Source organism: Macrosteles quadrilineatus, unplaced genomic scaffold (genome assembly GCF_028750875.1).
Source record: "Macrosteles quadrilineatus isolate MER2022 unplaced genomic scaffold, UCM_ALF_1.0 Scaffold_6__1_contigs__length_79288215, whole genome shotgun sequence".
NCBI classification, from domain to species: Eukaryota; Metazoa; Arthropoda; class Insecta; order Hemiptera; family Cicadellidae; genus Macrosteles; species Macrosteles quadrilineatus.
The window spans coordinates 38,583,071-38,606,273 of NW_026542599.1; positions in this window are offsets into that span (position 1 = coordinate 38,583,071).

Consider the following 23,203-nt stretch of genomic DNA (forward strand, 5'->3'; position numbering starts at 1 on the left):
ATATTTTTGAGGTAATTTCTGTTTAAAAATACAGATTTGTTTCAAGACTTAATTTACACACTGTATAGTGTAAGTTTATTTTTTAACATAAAAATTAACGCCCACCTTTAAAGTTTAACCAGCTTTCCTAAGAAAGTAAATTGTTTTAAGGTTGTGATAAGAACAACAACAGCTGAATGCATTTCCTTGTAGAATTAGCTCTTCAGCTAATGTTACAAGGAAATGCAGAAGCACTGTTTTCAGCGTACCAGGGGATAATTTATCATTCTTCTTTTTATGGTTCTAGTTCTACGTACAAATAAATTTTATGTTGTTGTCATTCCTAATAAGGGTCAGTTTTTTGTTACAATTGTAATAATTTCCCTAATGGAGTGCCATAAAAGTGGAATTATTAAATTTTATTTTATTTGACTTGAACTTACAACATTTGAAACAAAAGTACATACTGTTTAATAGGTATAAACACTGTTAGGAAAATTCATCCTTTAAATAAAATTTAAAAGCCTGCTTAAGCAATGTCCTGATTATAGACCGGAGTTACGGATATATTTATTTAAATTGAAGTTATTTTCAAAAAAGATTCAAACGTAACCTTGTTTACATGAACGACCCAGCAAACATTAATACTCCTGCAAACCTGAGGATTACACGATTTTCCATTCGCATGATATTTCCACTAAAATATTATGTTACTGTATATAATTTTTTTTAAGTACTTAGGTTTGTTGGTGCAGAGTAATAAAGTATGTTTTAGTGAAATGTAAATTGGCTTAGTATGAAGTAGTTAGAATTGAGCGAATTTGATGAAAATTTACCTGTAAGAAGAAAACTACAATTTATTTTCCATCAGAATTAAAAAACAGTTTTAAGATAACAATAATTTTCAACTGTAAACATTTATCGTACAACGACGCTTCAGCATACTAAACTTTTGTTCATTAAGCACCACTAAATTATAAAAAATAATTTGTAGGTTTCGGTGGTCAAAATTGGGAGAACTCAATTTTTACCCTGTAAAAAATCCATAAAAACTCCGTTCCCCTTGTAATATCTTGCTGGTTCGCGGATTTGGTCGAATAAACATTTAGTTTTCACGTTCAGACCAAATTTCATTGAAATCGAATAGTTTTTACTCGAGTTATCGTGCCAACAGTCCGACACACTTTGTATTGTGTAAGAAAATATCCTAGCAGCTGTGACTAGAAACATATCACATTTTATTGTATAAGGCGACCTTCATACAGCATTTTAAAATAATACATTATAGAGGTCACCATAAAAAATGGACATGACACTTGTATCAATTCCTTACAATCAAATGATATGCGCTTGTTAGTTAATTTAAATGTATTATTATATGTATAACTACAGAGAATAAATATAATTCAACACTGTGACTAATTACATCAAACATAGCCCATAGAAAATGCATTAGGATTTTGTTTAGTCTGATTTGTTTTACAATCTCTTCAATTGAGATAATTTAGCAATAAGTCTTATACAGTATATTATATTAAATAGATCAAAGTGTAAGGTGAAATGGTTATTCAGCTTGCCCCAAACATTTTGTGTCGGAGTCAGTGGTTAGTTTCCATTAAGCGATTGCCTGTTAATCAGTCATTACCGTTATTAATTCATATAGTAACGTTTTCAATTCTTGTGAAAGGTTGAATGGTAAAGTATTAGTGGGATGAACTTATGTAGGTACAGAATAAAAATGAGCATTCATTTTCAAACTACGCTTTGGAGATATCACAATCTTGTCACATAAAAGACTACTTTCAAAATAATAAAGTTTTTCTAATATCCCAATCTGCTTACTTTTAAAGAACAAGCTTCTTCAGGGAACAAACTTTTCCCTTATTTACCAAATGAGCCTATATACACATAAGAATTATAAAAATGTATAAGTATCTTAAATCGTCCTCATGTTAATCACACTACATGTTGACGTTTAACGGGGGTTGATTGTCGTTTAATTGACGTTGACTTGGGATAAAAGAATAACGTTAAAAAGCCAAAACCTACCATGTTTAATGTGGCTAAGAACGTATTTTAGGCATTGAGTTTAATTTACTTTAGATGTTTTTTTCTGACTCTAAAAGTGATATTACGATTTCTCTAGGGTTGAGTACCAATCCGGTATTTAAAGGTAAGTAGTATTAAAAAGATAAATTGTCGCAAAATAAGAAGTAAACATAATTTCCTACCTCATTCCTCTCGCGGGATCCATTTTCTCCTAAACTCATTCGTCCTCTAAACTTCCAGGTGAATAATCCTCTACCAACCTGAATAAAACACTTTCTTTGTAAAATTGTTTCTTTGTAGTTGATAACTCCACTAAATACCATTTCCATTTAATCAAAATCACACGTTTATTATGACATAATTGGCTTTCAACTAAACAAGTTTTAAGTAACACATGTATAAAATTGCCAATAATCTTGGTGTATTACAAGTTTGTAAGGTTGGTCCAAATACTAAGTTGGAGACGTGAGTTTCAAACTTGATGGGTTGACGTTCAAGATGTATTTATAGTGCAGTGTTCTCTAGATTATCCTTGTCCTGACCAATTACAAGCTGTGTTACATGTTCGTGGTAATCTGTGGTCAGTAGTTACATCACTAGTAACATGTTAACTACAACACCGCAATTACCTAGCTTGTACCTTGTACAGTAATTGGTTGTATACGTTTACCCTTAATGTAATTTTTACCACTTTAGGAGCTTTGTCATTTTGTTTTAAGTAGATAGGACTATGGAATACAAAATGTCAATGAAAAAACTTCAAAGTCGTTGGGTTAGATTATTCAGTTTTTGATGGGTTGGCTGCACTTTACTTTACGTCCTACACTCATTCGAATGAAAATATCGATCGATATATCAATTATTCGATAAGTTCTATCGTTTGGTTAGTTAGGTAAGGTTAACCTAACCTAACTAACCAAACGATATATCGAATGAAACAATTGAATAATCGATAATTTCATGCGAATGAGTGTATGACCTAAAGTAAAGTGCAGCCGATGGGTTTATTTTTTTTCAAGCAATAGAAGTGTTCCTAGCTTATCTTGATTTGTGGTTATTCTTTATCCATGCAGGTTAAAAATTACACGGATAGGACCAATTATTCATGTAGTCTGAAATTCCTCTATTAACAACTGGTTGTATCGGATTTCATCGCTTCTGCGTGATAGCACAGTTGTTGATCCTTCACTTGCCAACGCTTCAATGCTTACTATACAAACCTGTTAATGTTACTAATTAAGACATACATTATACAATATCAGTGTACTTATTTATGCTCTGCAAGTAACCATTGACTTACATATGATTTAATTGTGATATTAAAATTTATTATGAGCCCTGAAATAATACCTGAAAAGGTTGGTAGAGAGTTTTAAAACATTATCTATAATTTGTTTTCTGCCTAAAACAACAAAACCCTGCCACAGCTATCCTGCAGAGTAAGCAAATTTACTTTTACCTGGTTGAATTGTCACTATTCCCTTACAGTTGTAAGTAATTGGGTTTGCTACTACAGAGAAAATAATAAGATTTTTGTCATTAAAATGTTAATAGCTCAGTAAGAAATAAGCAAAACAGGCCTAATACGATCACAATATCTCCATAAAAAAGAAATCTACAACAATTTAACTATTCTCCATAAGAATAACATGGGAAATTTTACATTTACAGTTTCTAATTTTAACACTTTGCAGGAATTTTCTCTTCAACGTTTAGATATACAACAACGCTTCAGTGTACTGAGCTATTTATTTGTAAACGCTACAAAGTAGTGTAGAACAAAAATACAAACTGTTGCGTTTCAGGGGTCAAAAATGGGAAAAGTCCAATAGTTACCCCATAAAGTCCTCCATAAAATCCGTTTTCATAGTCCGATTATGCTAGTTCACGAACTCGTTCGAATATAAACGTAGATTAATACTTTTATAGAAAATTAAATCAAAATCTTATTATTTTTACTCAGAGTTATCGCTTTAACGAGCACACACACGCGTGGAGGGTTTTTTAGGCCTCTAGTGATATAAAAAATTAAATCTATCCTGGGTTTAAGCCTAATAATGAGATTCACGTCAATAGCTAATTCCCTATTTGGGAATTTTGCTAAAAATCAAGCGAAATTATTCGGTCCGGAATGTATTATTCCCTTGCAATTAAGGCTATGGCCATTTATATACAAACACACAAAAACACATAATTAATTAAAAGCTCCAAAGCTCAGTTAAAGGATGTTTGAAATATTTCAACACAATTACCGCATTGGTAAACAATGTTGATTGTTTAAGCTATGTTTAGTCAAACATTTGATAAAACCTTGTTTATTTTCATAGTCTACGTATTTTTACTTGGCAGTGACTTTTTTCATAAATCGAATTTAAATCAGTTACACTAGTTTTTACATTATTTTGTAATATTATTGTATGTTGTAATATTATTGTGACCATTTAAAGTGACGAGAGGTCGTCCAGTGGTCGAAACTCGATAAAAAATATGTAGGCCTAATGTAAACTTACTCACTTCTCTATTTTCACCCCACACTGTAAATAAAACATGTGATTGGAGTTTCTTCCATTTGTTTTGATTTTCTGTTTATATTTCGTTGTTATTTCGTCACCACCATGGCAATGCATAAGATCCATGTTAATTTTTTCAAATTTTTAAACTCATTTTTTGTGCTTATCTTTGAGCCTATTTAAATTTATAAAGGGATTCTGCACACCTACAGGAAAATAGCTTTCTAACGGTATGCGTAGATTTACCCCACGATGCACACGAGCTGAGAAAAAAGGTTTTAAAGAAACATGCTTGCCTATTAATATATAGATAAGCTAAAACATTTAATATACTTATATTTAATGAACAGTATCAATACAACTCTGATTTTATCTTTATAAGTCCACAAATAGAGTTAAATATTTAAAAATATAAAAAAAATATCGATTGCATTTCAACAACAATTCAACAAAATTCAACAACATTTATTCTTCTAGGCTATTAAAACTATCGTAAATTTCTAAAGTACTGTTGACATTTGTATTTATAACATTTATTTACATTTGTATTTGTATTTGGTTGGTACTTTAATTTTTCAACAGTCAAAAATGGTGTAGATAAGTGACTAAGCTCGCTTTAAACAAAACTTTATATTAGATTAATGAGTGAAGGTCAATAATTTGTGTGCGAAGGGTGCTATGAAAGAAATATTTAAATCCAATGCATCGATTATTATAGCATTTAGATTGATCAACTTTAATATTTAAAAGACCTCCATGCTCCACAACCTTTTAATGTCAATAATTGAAGGATGAGAGAATATTTTGATGAGCAAGATTCTTTGTAGTAGCCTATTCGGTTTAAAAACTTCCTATTCGTAAAATGGTTTTATAGCTACACAAACTCTTACTCGTTTTTGTAAGAAATTTAACTTATATAAAATATATATAACTTCTGAATCATCCCAACAATTAAAAATGCGTATCAATTAACTTCAATTTATATTGAGCCTATAACGATGTTAGAAAAGAAGATAATTTTAACTGGCAGTACAAGAAATATCTATCTTACCACAGTTTTTAGAAGAAATAATATTTGTAAGATTATATAACTGTATTGAAACGATTGGTTGGGTTTGAAAAGTATTTTTACTGTCCAAGTCCTATACTTTATAAAAGCAGAATTTAAAGTCTTAATGTAAAATTTAGAAATGTTTTTTCAAAGGTACTGGGAATGTTATTAAGTTGATATCTTACTTTTAAATTCACAATGGATCTTCTCCCACTCACTTTAATAGCGATTTGATAACCAATCTTAAGATTCAGGAACCATCCCACATAGATAATATTTTTATATAATAATAATTATAATATTTTAACTCTTTTTAAAAATTATGATAATTTTTTTATAACTTTATTCAAATTATCAAGATACTGGGCTATGAGGCACCTGTTGGTTCTATGAGGAAGAACCAACTCTTTTTATCGATGAACAATAAATGACCTTTTTTGTGGCATAACTGTCAATGTCGCTTTGGTTGTGTTGGATCCTCAAAACAGTATGAACTATAAAAAATAAATTGATAAAGCATATACAATTTCGAAAAATTCGTACACTTGTATGAAATGGCAGCTAACCCTCATATTGACAGAGTAGTTGACGTAATAATAATACAATTCTTCAAAATATTGGTACTCCTATTAGTACTCACTGTAGGTTGACTTTGTTATGTGTGACTTTTCTACAACTTCTTTAAGTGAGGATTATAACAAGACAAGTGTCAATGCACAAATACTATAATTTTCATATATATTGTAAAACAAGTTGCAGATTTGCATTGTAACTAAACAAAATGGAAAACTTTTGTTTTGTGAATGTTACAACTTGACACACTTGACTTGTATCCTTTTATCTCCTATCTTTTATCTCCTCAGAGTATGTCCGAAGTAAATGAATATTACAAGCAAACTATATACGGTAATCAAACATTCTATAGAATTATGAGGCACCATTTGCTGAAATTAATCAGGCAAAGTTTAAATTGGAGCTTACCATAAACCTAGATTCTCTATAGAGCTTTTCAAAACATCGTAAATGGTGTGAACAATGAATAGAAGGGTCCAGGGGAAAAACGATCATAGTCAATGAAAGTACTTTTTTAAATATTTCATTTTTAAACTTTGTAAAAATATAAAGTGGAGTATAATAAACTAAAATATGAATAAAATTTATTTTTATATTTGTTAATGTTTTTCTCTTACATAAATGAAGGCCAAATTAATATAATTAAAACAAAATAACAAACAAAAATATTTATATATTGAAACCACAAGTCTTACCTGCAAAGAACGATCATAGTCTTGTAGAAAAAAGTGAATAACAATCATGGTCTACATAAAAAAGGCAAAAACGATCAGGGTCTACTTGGGTTTTGATAATATTATATAAGCAATATAGAACATATGTTTGGTTTATTAAGAAATAAGATTCTTTAACATAACAAGTTGACCAAAAACAGTTTTTTTTTTTTATTTTCTGCATTATCTTCTTCAGATTCACTATCTGCTTGATTTGTTACAGAAGTCAACTTTTCAAAGAATTCCCTAGCAACAGGGTTGCAAAAACGCTTTAGATGCATTAAGTCCTTGAGTTTTGCCTGGGATATTGGTAGTGGACCAGAGTACAAAGGTTTTAGAAGTTCTGTGTTGTATGCTGGAGGTTCATCTTTAGACACTGATGGAGTTTTCACTTTTTTTCGCCCTTTCACTGCTTTCTCAAACACAGCACTTTCAGTAAACGCACCTGAAAATGAGTTTCTATGCAGAAACTTTCCAACGTCTTCTTTGGTGATTTTCAGTTCTCTAAGAGGCCGTGAAGCAAAAGGACATGATTTGGAAAAAAACTGTGACAAGTTATCATTCCATGAGTAAAACATACTCTGCTTGCAGTCAATTACAATGAACGGTTCAGGTTTTGAACGGGATTTTTTAACTTCATCCCTCCAGTCATCAGGAATCTCACACGGGGATTTTTGATTGATGAGGGCCATATTTTTATCACACTCGAGGTATGTGTGGCCTCGAATTGGGTAGATGACTGAAACTGTGTCCAACAGATTTAAGTGGTGCCCAACTGAGTATAAAAACTTAAAAACACAGTAGTTTTTGTTCTGCCCCCCACAAGAGTCACAAAATATCTTTAAATTCCGAATTTTTGGATCCATTACTTTGGTCAAATAATGGTACAACATTGAAGTAACTTCGTTAGACCCCTTTTTTGCTACTGTTTCATCATATGTGTAGAAAACCGACTTTTTGCTGGGCAGCTCATGAATGTTGAACATAAAAAATGAAAGTTGGCGTCGGTAGTACACGTCATTAGTACTTAAGTTAGGCATGGGTAGGTTTTTTTTGAAAGTCCATTGCGATACAACTGATGTCTTTTTCTTTTGACTTTGCAGCCAACTGTCTTGATTGTCTCTTTATGCTGTAAAACTTTTCAGCCTTTGTTTTATGAACATTGTTAGCAATTTCCAAGGCTTTTTTTTCTTTAGACAACTTGGATTTATTTTCCTCAGAAATAGTACTTTTATTCAAGTCAACTTCAATTTGAGCTAATTTCGCTTTAAATTCATCACATTGACTGCACGTGTCCGTGCGAGGATAGCCAAAACTTATATTAAAGTGTTTGTTGAAAATGTCTCGGTAGGTCTCATACGACACCTTCAAAAGTGGAAAACCTTCAACGTACAAGTCATGCATTTTCTTTACATTTAAGTTTTCATCTAAGTACACTTTTGATGTATCATGAAGGCTGTAATGGGCCTTGCGACTTTTAAATGATTTAATATGATTGCAAACATTTTGGAAAGTTGCAGCTTTGATTTTATTGGGTCTGTTTGTGTGTTTACCACGTTTGTCTATTGGAGCTTTTCCATGCATGACCAGTGCATTTTTTAAGGTTATGATTCTCCTATTAGTAATACCATGAAGTGACATAAATGCCTTATGACAGATTGGTATTTCTTTTGTTGTCCCTTCCCTGGGGACTCGAACTTTGTATGAGTATGTACAGTCGTTAGGGTTGGGGTTATGTGAGTGTGGCCTAGGCCTACGTTGGGCAACCTCATGAATGGAAATAAGCCCACTTAAATGTGCATTTTGTTCGTTGTAGCCTGACATGAGATTTAGGTCAGTAATAATATTTTTTCTTTCTTCTGGAGTTATTTCAGTGAAACACTTAAAACGTTTGCAGTTGCAAGGGTCACCCGTATGCAAACTTTGATTCCTTATTCTCTTACTGACCTCAGATAACCTGCCAGTTTTCTTCCTCTTCTTTGTAGGCTGCAATAGTACACAGGGATCTTCTTCACTGTCTTCACTACTCATCATCACATCAACAGTTACCACACCATAAAACAAATTTAACTATTAAGTACAAAGACTGGGCAATCAAGCAAACGTAACCTCACAACAGAGCAGTACAGCCTAAACTGACAAAACAAAACACAACGTGTCACGTGATCACTCCATGTAGCTGACTAGGATCTTTTTTGCACTGGAGCGCTCTGACTATGATCGTTCTTTCCCTGTACGTATTATTTTCTTAATGCAATATTGTTGACCATGATCGTTTTTGCTCTGAACCATTACTGCTATATTAAAGAGGTTCAAACAAGCTATCCAAAAATATAAATATCTCCATTTTGAAATTTTAATGACTATGATCGTTTTTCCCCTGGACCCTTCGTTTGTGATTACAGTCTCAAGCTACCATAATTTAATCAGTAAAGAGTTTTATAACATCACAATAATTTTTATTTTCAATAATGGTTACAATAATTTAGTCATAGGTCAATTACAGCCTGGATCTCCTCGCGGGCTCCTCGATGTGCCGCTCTTCCCCCTTGTAAACGATCTGGATAAGGAGATGGAGGAGGAGATGGATCTGAATTTGCGTAAAATCTGTTCCACGTCCAGATTCCGATTGAAACCAGGGAAACAACCACCCCCAGGCCGCCAACACACAGCAGGGCTCGATTCTCCTCCCTAAAACAAAATTTAAAAATTGAAAACTTTTTTAATACATGTAATATTCTCAACACAACCTGGATATGCAAGTTTGAAAACTGGCAAACAGCCAATGAATACGTTTTATGAAATGAAAATGTATATTATATGAGTTACAAAGAAATATCTAGTAAATATAAAGGCTCATTATGTGTAATTGTATGGTGTATTATTTACACTAAAACTGAATTGTTATAAAACATAAAAATTTGTTAATTTTGACGATTCATGATCCAAATCAAATTGGACCTCTCCCCATTATTTCAAATGATAAGCTATCAAAACGGGAGTGCCGATGGAGTACGTGGGTTGAAGGGACTTGACCTGGTCTCCATCGGCACTCCCGTTTTGCTACCACTGTAGAGGTTTATTAAATTGTTTAAAATTAATACCCCTGGAATATTTTCTAACCGATGTTGGTTTTTTTTCCAGTCAATGAGAATTTAAGTTTTTGCAGGACACCACAGGCAGTGTAAAAATGAACTACATCCTTTTTGGAATTGAAAGTATTTTAAGTACCTAGCTATACTTCAACCAATGGGTAAACCAAGAGTAAATTTATGGATATGCATTGAATTTATTCAACGATCTAGCTCAATATTTTGTACTCACCAGGCTTTTTTAAGTCCTTCCATTCTCGTAACTGGTAACTCTTCTTGTAACTCTTCTGGTTGGTCTCTTCTGGAGTTTCTTCTGGTAACTGGTTCTTGTAACTAGTTTAGGACTTGTGACACCTTTCTAGAACTAGAACTAGAAGTAGCTAGTAGTTGACTAAGTTGAAATATTATAAGTTATCTATCAGAAAAAAATGGTTATCAACTTTATATGTAGTTTTTTAAACTGCGCAAGAAAGTTCGACCTTATATCAGAAGATTTCAGGAAGAACAATTTGTTTCCATGGTAAAAATAAATGTAAAAATGTAAACAACGTTACTAAGGTTAACTGCTTCAAGGCCTATTTATGAACGACTACTTTCTGGTCTAAACCGAGTACAAAGAGAAAAGGGGAATTTGAGGAGTGATCCACGGATCAATAACAATATCAAAAATGTAGGTCACTCCATTTACTTTCTGGCTCTCAATACTAATAATATTATTACTGACATCATTACAATTTATTATATTTATTTATTTATTCACTTTAACGTGTATAAGAAAACTATATTATTCATGTGAGATATTTTGATATTCTCTCTCGTTAATAACGTTGAATTAGAAATGGTAAACCTGTTGATGGACAAATACATTATACCATCGCTCTAAACAATATAAGTTCAGAATATGTGTAAATAAACTGATTTATGCCAGTAAAGCACTTACATCCTACTTCCCTACAGAGCCACAATATTCCAACTTCTGCTCAAAGTGTTTTATCATGTATAAAACTAAAGTATATTCTTTATGACGAAGTCAATAATAAATTAAGTTTTACTTAGAACCCTAGTAGTACTAGTGCTCATGTCACTAAAAGTAATATAGTAATTTTATGACCATTCTTTTTACTATTATTTTTAGTAGTAAAAATATAAATTTATATTGTTATAAAAAATAAGTAAATACTACTTAATAGTGATGGTTCACTATTGTTATGTTGTAATATATACGATGGAATTTAATTCAAATGTTTAGTTTAAATGTAAACACATACAAAAATATTTTTTTATAAAAAATATGAACGTTAAACATTGTCTTCCACAGATTATGATATAACTCTCTTTGGTTACAATACAACTTAATTGGTTATCAAAATCAAACAAGCTTAAGAATGAATTATGAAAATAAGAAAGATGTTTATTCTTTAGCAGCAATGCATTCTAAATTCGCTTCCTACGTGTACAGTGGCGGCATATATTTTAGTTGCTAAACCTTTATTGGTCTAAACATGGTCTAAAAAAGTGTACACTAGGTTTTGTGAGGTAATCATATTTTTTAACGCATTTTGAATGAAATGACATCATATTTTAGATTAAAATATTATATATAAACTTTTAGACCAAATTCGATAAGACGCAGAGTGTAAACGCACATGTAAATCCTTCAACACAAGATGAAAAACTTCTGAAAACTTCCAAGTATAAAGTGATGTTTTATGGAAGCAACTGATATTTCCGGTTTGAGAAATTTTATTTCATGTGGTTTGGCAGCTGTCACTTGGAATAAGAGGTTTCAAGTTTTCATGTCGTAAGAAGCCCATTCTTTTAGCAACCTCCAAAGTCTTTTGCTTCCCACGATAGCTTACACCATATATCGATGTATTGAACATGTATTTTAGTGAAATAAAAAGACGTTTATCGATCACATTTTTACTGCTTCACCAAACCTTTAATACAGTATAAAAAAGAATACATCAAATTGAGGTAAAATATTTGTATGAATAATATTTAATACTAAATACCCAATCCTTAGTTACCTCATTACTCGGGTTAGGTGCTGGAATCGTAACACTTTACGGGTTTTCTAACTAAAAGAGAAAATGTATAGAGCCACTTATAAGAGGGTTTAATTAAAACCTTACGAAGATATTGCGTTGTTGTAAGCTTAATTTGTGCTTTAGGTTAATGTTTGAATACAATAGAACTCTCAATCTAAAACGAACAAGCCTTTCATAAAAGTGAGGTAAATAAGGTGATATATTGGAGTGTTCTTCTATAAAAATGCTATTTGCAGACTATGTATACTTGTTATGTATTTATAAATAATTTTTTAAAGCATGAATAACTTTTTAATGGATTGTATGGTATTCATTTCACGTCCTAACCCTGATGATTTGAAACAATCACGACTGAAATTAATTTTAAAAGAGTTCATTAACAATTCAAAATCAAAAATATGTTGTGAATGATATGATGAACATTTCAGGAGTAGTGCTTGGCATGTGTGCCGAAACATCAGTTCCCAGTTATGTCTGTGACGCGTTCGAACCCTAAAGAACAATTTTGTAGTGTTATTCCAATTGATAGTTTCAGGTTAAAGTTGTCTGTGCATTTTATTGCTATCTGTAATGGTATGACTAGTTCTAATAGGTTTTGTATATTTAGATCATAACTTACTGATAAGTAGTTAGCAGCTTAAATAGATCATACAAAATGATTATTACTATAGGTTTTTCTTAAAAAACATGTTTAATCCATAATACATATTACACCGCAGTAGGTGTTACAAATCAATATAGTTTTTCAGCTACAGGGTTACCAACTGTAAGAAATTTGTACACAGGGACTATAAAACTATCTTTAAAACTGTACGTTTCTGTTCGTAACTAAAAACAATGAATAAGAATGATAAACTATTATTTCGTTACAAAAATCTGTTATTACACACTTATAAGCCGTCAAGATTTTTTCTAAAAAAAATATATATTCATAAAAAAAACATTAACGTTTATTTTAAAATTTTAATGACCCACAAGCATATCAATTATAGATTAAGCCCATGGAATACAAAAGGGCTTATATGCATATTATTATCATTGGAGGGTTAACATATCTCTTTATACAGAGGTTGATTGTTGGCATTTACATGGGAATAGTCATATAAAGATACCCTTTCGGTGATTGAAAATACCTACAGTATAATGAAAAAACCCGAAAAATAATAATTCCTTTGTCAGATTTTAGCATATTATTTTCTGTTCGTTCTTTTGATATTCCGTTTAGGAAGCACATATAACCGCTAGTGTCGTTTTATGTTCTGTACAATACTTGATTTAATAACTGTTTCTTACGGTGGGAACTGTCATAACAACTTTTTGATCTTGGGACTTTATATCAAAAGAACCTCACAGACGACACTGTAAATATTTCTTTAGTATCAAAGATCTTCAGCTTATTAAATACTCTCAAAGGTAAAGTTTGTCAAAGCTTGGTTCTTGTAGCAATCTGTACCCTAGTAAAATTCCTTTGACGAGATTATGGAAGAGAGTGAACTATTACTTGTTTTAGTAATGTATACAAATTGTGCTGCTTAACAATAAATATATTATTACTAATACGTAATTGTCAATAAAATATGTTGTATTCCTTTTATAACAGTTCGATAAAAAGATTACTGTTCAAAATTAGTGGCTTTTCGCAAACAACAACCTAATAACAACACTATTCAAGTAAAATGAGAAGAATTAAGTTCAAATCACCACAATAGTAAAAAGAATTGTTGATTTTGACTTAAAAAAGAACAGTTAACATATCAGGTGAAGAAGAACTCAAGTTGTAGGAATTTATTACTTCTATCCGAGTTTTGATGTGATGCACATCCTTTTGAAGTTACTGTTTTGAATTAACATCTCTGAAAATGCCATGCATAAGTGCCTAGGATAACTAAATTCAGATCCATTTACTTTTTTTACTCAAATACGTGCCATGAATTGTGGATTTATTTTCTGAGGCAAATGCCACATTTGCATTTGAAGTATGTCATTGTGCCTGGATAAACTAAAGAATAAATATTGAATTACTTTTTATCACAAAGATGGAAATTTCATTTTGGCACTAGTGTTTTTACGATGTTCCTTTTGTCTCGGTAAATAAATATATTAAATTCACATTTTACTTATTCTTACAACTTAAGATCATTAATATTTTGTTTGTTTGTGCATTACCATGATAAATTATAATTATGAGATTTAAACGAGTTGTCTATACAATCTCTTGTGAACCATTTCAATTGTACATGAGATAAAACAGCTTATATTAAACATCTTCAATTTTATTGGATAGTACATCTGAAAGGACACATTAGGCAGCATGAAAACACATTAAAGTATAACAAAGTCCGTAGTAGCATTAGTTGGAGGAAGCTAATATATTACATTGTCGTTGCAAATTTAGAAAGATATGCTTCTTTACAGGTATTTGTTACCTTCAATAACTTGTTAAGGGACGCTCCTAGGATAACTTAGCTAGTATTCACTTACTTCATAACATTTGGCAAATATAGCAATGTTTATATCTCATTAATTGGTTATCATTTGGTCTCATATATCATTTGGTTATGGGTTTCAGATATTTAAAATAGTTGATCGTCGATACAGGAAGGTATCTTTTACCAGTTAAACTTGGAAACAAAGTCTCACACTGCAATGACTTTTTCGCTGACAGTTCTACAGTAGTTAAGAGGAAAATGCTGAAAGTCGCAACTGACGAGCTCTGCAGCCTGTAACAAGCAACAATGATATGATATTGTGATGCAGGTACTTTTTAACATTGTTAACATTGTAAAGATTACCTTTTTTGGCAATTTATAGTATTTAAAACTTACTCATTAATTAAATTATTTGTATTTGTTGACAATTTGAAATATTTATTTGTTGTTATATTGTCGCATGCTTAAATCAATAATGTAAGATCAACATCACTTGTTAATGGTTATTATATGCACACATTTTATTTTGCTGTATTAATTTATACTATTGTATATAAACTTTATTGTTGTTGAATATTTATAGAAGTAACATATCTTGTCTTGATTATTGTATATGAATTATTTTTTCCGCTGGAAATAACTAAAAAAAATAATGAAAAGAGTGTTATAATATATTTATTCTATTAAAAAAATGGAAAGGAATAATCTTATTATAAATATGTTGAAGTTACTTGATAAATGTAAATGTGGTAGCATCAATACTGTCATGGAAAACAAGCATTACGTTGGGGGTTTCCAATTTTCTTTTAACTTTGCAATTAAACTTAATGTAGTTAAGTGCTCGATAAACTTGTGATTCTTTGAAATGAAAAATTTATATTTGGCCACTAGGAAGTAAGTTATTACCTTTATACAATAAGACTATAACTAGGCAACTTTCTTCAATGTTGAGGCTGTCTTAGTTTCTCAAAGGAAAGTCGATCATATTATTAAAGTCTTTGACAAAGGTACACTTTTATATTTGCATACAGCTACCATTATAAAATGTATGTTTGAAATGAAATAACTAAAAATATAAAACATGTATATGATTTTTTAAATCTTAATAAATGTAAAAATAACAGCATTTTTTACACAATTTTAATGTTTTGTAAAAGGCTTGAAGGATTAAAATCTATAGAAAATATAATAATTTCCATTTTGTGGTTACTGTTGACTATTTTTTTTATGAATCAACAAGAGGTCTTCTGAAATTATGCGTTAAAATAATAACATTTCTATAATATTTTAATTTGAATAACGCTTTCCGATAGCGTGTAAAAAGGTTTGCTAATTATTAAAACAAGTACAGTAAGGAAGTTTTGAAAGTGAAACAATGATTAACCGTGCTTTATACCTTACCCCTTTCAAACCTGGCCCGTTAATTAATTTGGCACTCACTTGCAATATAGAAAAATCCCCCTGTAACAGCAAACCCGCTGTTTTAACAGATTGCCAGTTGCTTTATTGATGTTTTGCTTTAGTCTAGAAAAGAACGTTGCACATACACAAGTATGGTGGGGTACTTTATTTTGCTGTTTTTATATTATGGTAGCTGCATTAAACCTACCACATAATATAAAATAAGATATTTAGCCAAACGTGGATATGTTATCAGATATTATTTATGTATATTTTATGTATTTTGGTAAAACGTAACATGGTAAAAAAAAGGTTGCAAAGGGAACTAAAGCTGGATAAAAAATGCAAAAAAAACACCAAGAGATCAGTATTCTCTTATTGTAGGCAAGAACCAAAAAATAATAGTATAGTATCGTTTCCGTGCCCACATCGGTATCCGTATTAATATTAATCGAAGTGGTATGAATTTAATCGATACCGAACAGTTATAACAGAAAATTTCGTGATACAGTTAAAAAAAAAAACAAATCATTTATATAGGGATTGGCAAATAATATATTCTTTTTAAAACAGATTTTAAATAACTCTAGGCCATTTACCGATATGTTAAAAGGACTTTTTCTGGACACCAATTATACACCTAATGATGGGATTTTTGTCATTAATCTATTACGAAAGACTAGTAGATATGCATATGAAGGCTTAAGTGACTTATTTAGGCCGGAACCTCGTAGACAAAGCCTAGGCTTGAAAATGAGCAAAGGGTGGATAAGCAACTTGCCCGTATTGTGACCTTAATTTTCTTCATAATGCACCATTTTCAAGGGCACATTTGTTGGCAGGACGTGTTTTTTTTCGCCTGTACAGTTGACGTCATCGACCCCAGCCGATTTTTCCTCCCTAGGAAAAAGAGCTACTTGAGCCCAGCACCGCATGTTTCGCTGCAGTATGTTGGGAAATATCTAATAATATCTTATCTAAATCTAAATGATTTCTTTTTAAATAATACGTTCAAAGTAATGCCAAATATAAAGTTTGTCAGACGTTACATTATTTTTTTATTTCGCATCTGATAAGTATAGTGCCTTCAGTTTTAGTTCACAAACTATTAACCGACTTTTATCTTTTCATGTGACGCTACACTCTGTACTGTAACTAGTGACGTAAGCGATGTCACACTTAGTGGGCTTATAGCGGCCTACACACTACACGTGCATTGCACGCCGTGCCATTTTTTATATTGGCACGACGTGCTTTGCACGGCGCATTTTTCCCACACACTTGATCTTCAGTGTAGCCTGCAACGTGCTAAATTACATCGTCTGTTCGTACAAATAAAATGCAGAACAGAACACACACATGTTTTAAGGACATTGGACATGATTAATTGATTAATCATTAAAAATAGACATAAGGCAGCAGCACTAAGCCACCTTAGTGCATAGGTTAGTCCAGACCTTGCACCTCGCTTCCGTACAGATATATGCCGACAAGGCACTTGGTTCACAATACTGTGGTGGAGGATGTATGCTCTATGATATATTATATAGAGATCTATGACTGCGTCTCGGCTCACGCATCACATACAGCGCGCGATCCATTGTGTTATAATCTCGATGGTCGTTCCAATTATCAATTATCAATTATTTAAGATGGGGACGCCACTATGTGCGTATTTAATCTGTGTTGCAAATGGCCAAGACAAAATGCCGTTGATTCACTAATAAGAAAGTACTATTATAGGGTCAAACCCTGTCATAAGTGGTTCAACTACCAGCACGTGGCACGGGGACCGCCTACACACTAGCACGTCAGAATGGCGTGCTTTGGCACGGCACGCCAAAAATCAAACTCGTCTTGATTTCCACCGTGCCATGCCAATGCACGCCGTGCTTGCACGGTGTTCACCACACACTTGCACGTTTCGTCAGTTTTTGGCACGACGTGCTTGCACGGCGTGCAATGCACGTGTAGTGTGTAGGCCGCTTATGACGTCACAGTCTGTGGCTAGTCACGTGACACTCAGCTGACGTGGATGACTGATTGTGGTCTGGGTATCATGACATTGCTGTCGTCACTCGAACGATACATCGCATTGTGTTGCTTCAAAGCATTTCAAATCTATTTTATATTAAATCTATCTCATTATATTTTAGTGTGTACCTTACGATTATAAAGTGTGAATACTACGAAAGGTCGTACAATTTTTTTTGCAATAAATTTAAATTTAAAAACAATGAGAAGAGTTAATAACTTTCTTTTAATGTGGTTTCACTGCGATAGTGTTAAAACAAACTTTGAACATGTTAAACAGGCCTAAGTAAGGATTAAGCTATAAGCTACATAATTTAACAACAGAATAGCAGGCCAATAACAGAATAAGACCCATAAAGGAGAGGGGTTGGGGTTGATCTCCATCCACACAACATTTTTAGACAGGTCGTGTTGCCTAACCAGTACATCAACAGTTAATTGAATTGAGATTTTATTTATAATCTGCCGTGTTCGATGAAGTTAAGAATGTATTGAAAGTTCAAACTTCAATTTATTTGAAATAGTTCTTATGATAAAAACAATGTTATGGACATTTTATGGACATATGAGTAGTGACAATAGGGCAAAGAGGCGACGCTTTAGGCACGTTTTCCCCATAAGAATAACATGGGGATCATTTTTTAGCCACTTTTTCAAAAATCCTGATCTTTGCCTGTACACCCCTATATAAATGTTCAATACCATTGTACAACTTCATTACTATTTCAAATCCACATCCATTCACAAGTATATTCTCAAAATCATCAACTTGACAGTGCGAGGTTTGTACGCGAACTCGGGCGCGCTCCCGGCTCACGGCGCGGGCATGCTCCGGGCTCTCGCTCCTGACCCATGGTTGGTCTTCTCGTCTCTAGTGGTAGCTCTTGATTAAGTCCTGGGTGGGTGACCTCCTGTTGAAGTAATTTCTAGTTAAATTGTTAAAAATCTTTAATTTCTAGTTAAAAATTTTGAAAATTTCAAAAATTTTGAAATTTTCGAAAAGTCTATAAATAGAAGTGACATCCGGGTGATATTTCATTCTGGACCATGAGGCCCACCTGTCAACACTGCTCCGTGTCGCTCTCCACCAAAAGTAACCTGATTCGCCACTACAAGGTAATTCATCAAATGAAGGTGAAACTGTGCAAAGTTTGCAATTTAATCTGTGATAATAACGTGGCTTTAAAATCTCATATATTACAAAGACACAAAAGTTGTAATTTTTGTAAAAGAAATGTTGTTGGACATTTTAAAAGACATGTCAATTCTTGTAACAATTGTCCATACACAATGATAAAATTTGTTGGTGAATCGATTAGAGTTGACCTTGAAAGTACTCTGAAGTCTTATCCTCTGCCAATAAAATGGACTTTAGTTAGGAGAATCAAATTTATAAAATATTCAATGGATCAAAATGGAAAATTAGTTAATGAAAAAGAATGTATTGCAGATTTTAGAAGCCTTACTACCTTAACTATTGAGAAGAGAGATTTAAAGCCTCAAATTGAAAATGCACTTTTAAAGATTGATGCGTCGATTCATAAATATCAAGCCCAAGGCAGTGGATGGATATATGACCATACTAAATATTGGCAGTTGCATGTTTATAAGTATAAGCCTTTAACTCCAAAGTCATATATCCCCACACCAAAAAGTATTCAATCAAAACATGCAGTTTTAAATATAAAAAATTCTGATAATAAATGCTTCCTTTGGTCAATTTTAGCAGCTTTATATCCAAGGAACTCTAATGAAAGTGCTAATAGAGTCTCTAATTATGTACCCTATGAAAGTCAGTTGAATATGACAAACATAAAGTATCCTGTGAAAATATCTGATATAGATAAATTTGAAATACAAAATAACATAAGTGTTAATGTATTTGGGGTTGAATATGATAAATTTATATATCCATTAAGAACAACTAAACTAAATAGTAATATTCATATAGATTTATTATTATTACAAGAAGGTCGTAAATCACATTACTGTTTAATTCGTGATTTTGATAGGTTAATGCTACGGTCTACGAAACAAGACCACAAGAAGTATTTTTGCAAGTTTTGTTTACAACATTTTTACACCAAAGATAAATTAGAACGTCATATAACATATTGTAAGAACTTTGATGCACAAAGAGTGGAAATGTCTAAACAAGATACATTACAATTTAAAAATTATAAATATCAACTTAAAGCCCCATTTGTGATTTATGCTGATTTTGAGTGCTTTATAAACTCCAATATACATATTCCATCGGGATTTGCATTTGTCGTAGTAAAAGATTCTAAGATTATTTCTGAAGAGTTATATAGTGGTGCAAATGTTATGGATGTGTTTTTTGAAAGATTATTTGAGACTTATGATTTTATTAAAAGTCAAATGGCGATATATATTCCCCTTGTAATGACTCCTGAGCAAGAGGCATCTTTCCAAAACTCAACACATTGTCATATTTGTGAAAAGCCTCTATATTTTGATAGGGTACGAGAACATTGTCATTCAAATGGCCAATACCGTGGAGCTGCCCACAATGATTGTAATTTAAACTATAAAGTAACAAAGAAAATACCAGTATTCTTCCATAACTTGAAAAATTACGATGGACATTTAATAATGCAACACTTGGGAAAATATAATCGTAAATTAAATTGCATAGCCAAAGATATGGAAAAGTACATTTCATTCTCTGTTGATGATTTAGTATTTTTAGATTCCTATAACTTTCTGTCCCTTCCATTATACAAATTAGCTTCCAATTTAAATACATTTAGATTTATAGACAATCCACTACTACAACGCAAAGGCGTATTTCCCTATGAATATATGACAGGACCAGATAAGTTTGCAGAGTCTCTACCTCCAATTGAAAAATTTTACAGTACTTTAACTAAAGAACATATCTCTCCCATCGAATATGAACATGCAAAACATATCTGGACCCATTTTAATATACATAATTTACAAGAATATCATGATTTATATCTTAAAACAGATGTATTGCTACTGGCTGATGTGTTTGAGACATTTAGAGACCTGTGTTTAAAGGATTACAAACTTGACCCCGTACACATGTATTCACTTCCAGGACTAACATGGGAAGCCTGTCTTAGAATGACTGGCATAAAATTACAATTATTTCAAGATATTGACATGCATTTGTTCATAGAAAGTGCAATCAGAGGAGGAGTCAGTATGATTTCCACACGTTACGCTAAAGCCAATAATAGATATATGGGTGAACATTATGACCCCAAACAAGAGAGTGTGTATTTAGTATATTTAGATTGTAACTCGCTATACTCCACAGCTATGTGTGAGACACTACCCGTGGATGGATTTCGTTGGACGAATGAGATAGACTACAAAATATACAAAAACAATCAAAATGATGAGTTTGGATACATTTTAGAAGTTGATTTAAAATATGATAAAAGCTTACATGATTTACATAATGACTATCCATTAGCACCTGAGAAAATGAATGGCAAATTAATACCTAATTTAAATGACAAAACTAAATATATTTTACATTATAAAGCATTACAAAAATATGAAGAATTGGGTTTGATTGTTACAAAATACCATAGAATTTTAAAATTTAGACAGTCTAAATGGCTTGCGCCCTATATTAATTTTAATATTGAAAAACGCAAATGTGCTGAAAATGATTTTGAAAAAGACTTTTACAAATTGTTAAATAATAGTCTCTTTGGTCGAACAATTATGAACCAACGCAAGTTTCGTGATATATATCTCAAGGATGAGTCACTATTAACTAAATATGTCACTAATCCAAGGTTCGACTGTAGCAAAAAGTTCGATAACAATTTACATGCTATACATTTAAATAAATTAGTTGTAAAGTTTAATAAGCCGATATATTTAGGAATGACCATTTTAGATATCAGTAAAGTAATAATGTATGATTTCCACTATAATTATATGTCAAAATTTAAGAACAAAAGATTTCTTATGACAGATACAGATTCTTTAATGTATTCTATAGTTACAGAGGACTTTTACAAGGAAATAGAATGTGACTTGCACTTTTTTGATACCTCTGGATATAGTAAAGACCATTTCTTATACTCTGATAAAAATAAAAAAGTCACTGGCAAGTTTAAAGACGAATTAGATGGTCATATTATGTATGAATATTGTGGTTTAAGACCAAAGTTATATTCTTATATTCCTCTAAAATGGTTATATGAAGAAGACAAGCAAGCTTTAGAGGTCAAAAAAGCTAAAGGAGCTGATGGTGCTACAGTTAAACATCTCCTCAGACATCAACATTATTTAAACTGTCTTGCAACTGGGCAAGATTATTATGAAAATGTGACAAGAATTAAATCTACAAATCATCATCTTCAAACCTTAACTATGAATAAGAAAGTACTATCGTTTGACGATGACAAGAGGTTTATTCTGGAAGATGGCATCAATACTCTTGCGCTTGGTCATTATAAAATTGATCAAACATAAATCTATATTTGCCATTATTCTTTGACCTTTCTTTGTCTATTACAAAAAAGCCATATTTAGTTTTATCCCAACATTGATGACAGAGATTTCTAAATTGGTTAAATGAAAAGTCATTACCAACATGATTGTTATATACATGATTTAAATTTAAATCATCTTGTTTAAATAATATTAGGAAATTTACATTATCACGTAAATGTTTATGTACTTTGCTGTAAGATTGACACAAGTAAAAACAGTTAATATTTTTATGTCGACCCATTGAAAAAAATTGTGTAATATTTTGACTATTTATGTCATCAAATACAACAACTGACTGTGATTTTACATCATTTGGTGTGATTTCACAGTCAGTAAACGTGTGTAATTTCACTTCGTCACACAAACTAAATATTTCAATTATTTTTTTATATTTTTCTTGTTCTAAAGATTTAGATATTAAATATAAGTTTGTAAATTTTAATCCTTCCTTTTTCACAATTAAATTGTAAATTACAACCGTCTTCCCACTTCCACTTGGACCACAAATAACACATCGAATATTGGTAGGAAATAGACCCAACTTCTTTGGTATATTTTCCTTAGTATGTACTATTTTAAATTTATGTTTTTGTTGAATAAAAGACATTTTTTATATAATAAAAATGGTGAAAAATAATAAGAAAACATGTAAAAAGGGCAAAGGTTTATTCTTAAAGCCTTACAGGGGTCGAGGGTTATTGAATACTCTTATAAATAATCTTCCATTTTCACTTCACATACCATCATATCGGTACTGTGGACCTGGAACGAATATACGTCAAAATTTAGCCAAAAATGTACCTCCAAAAAATAAG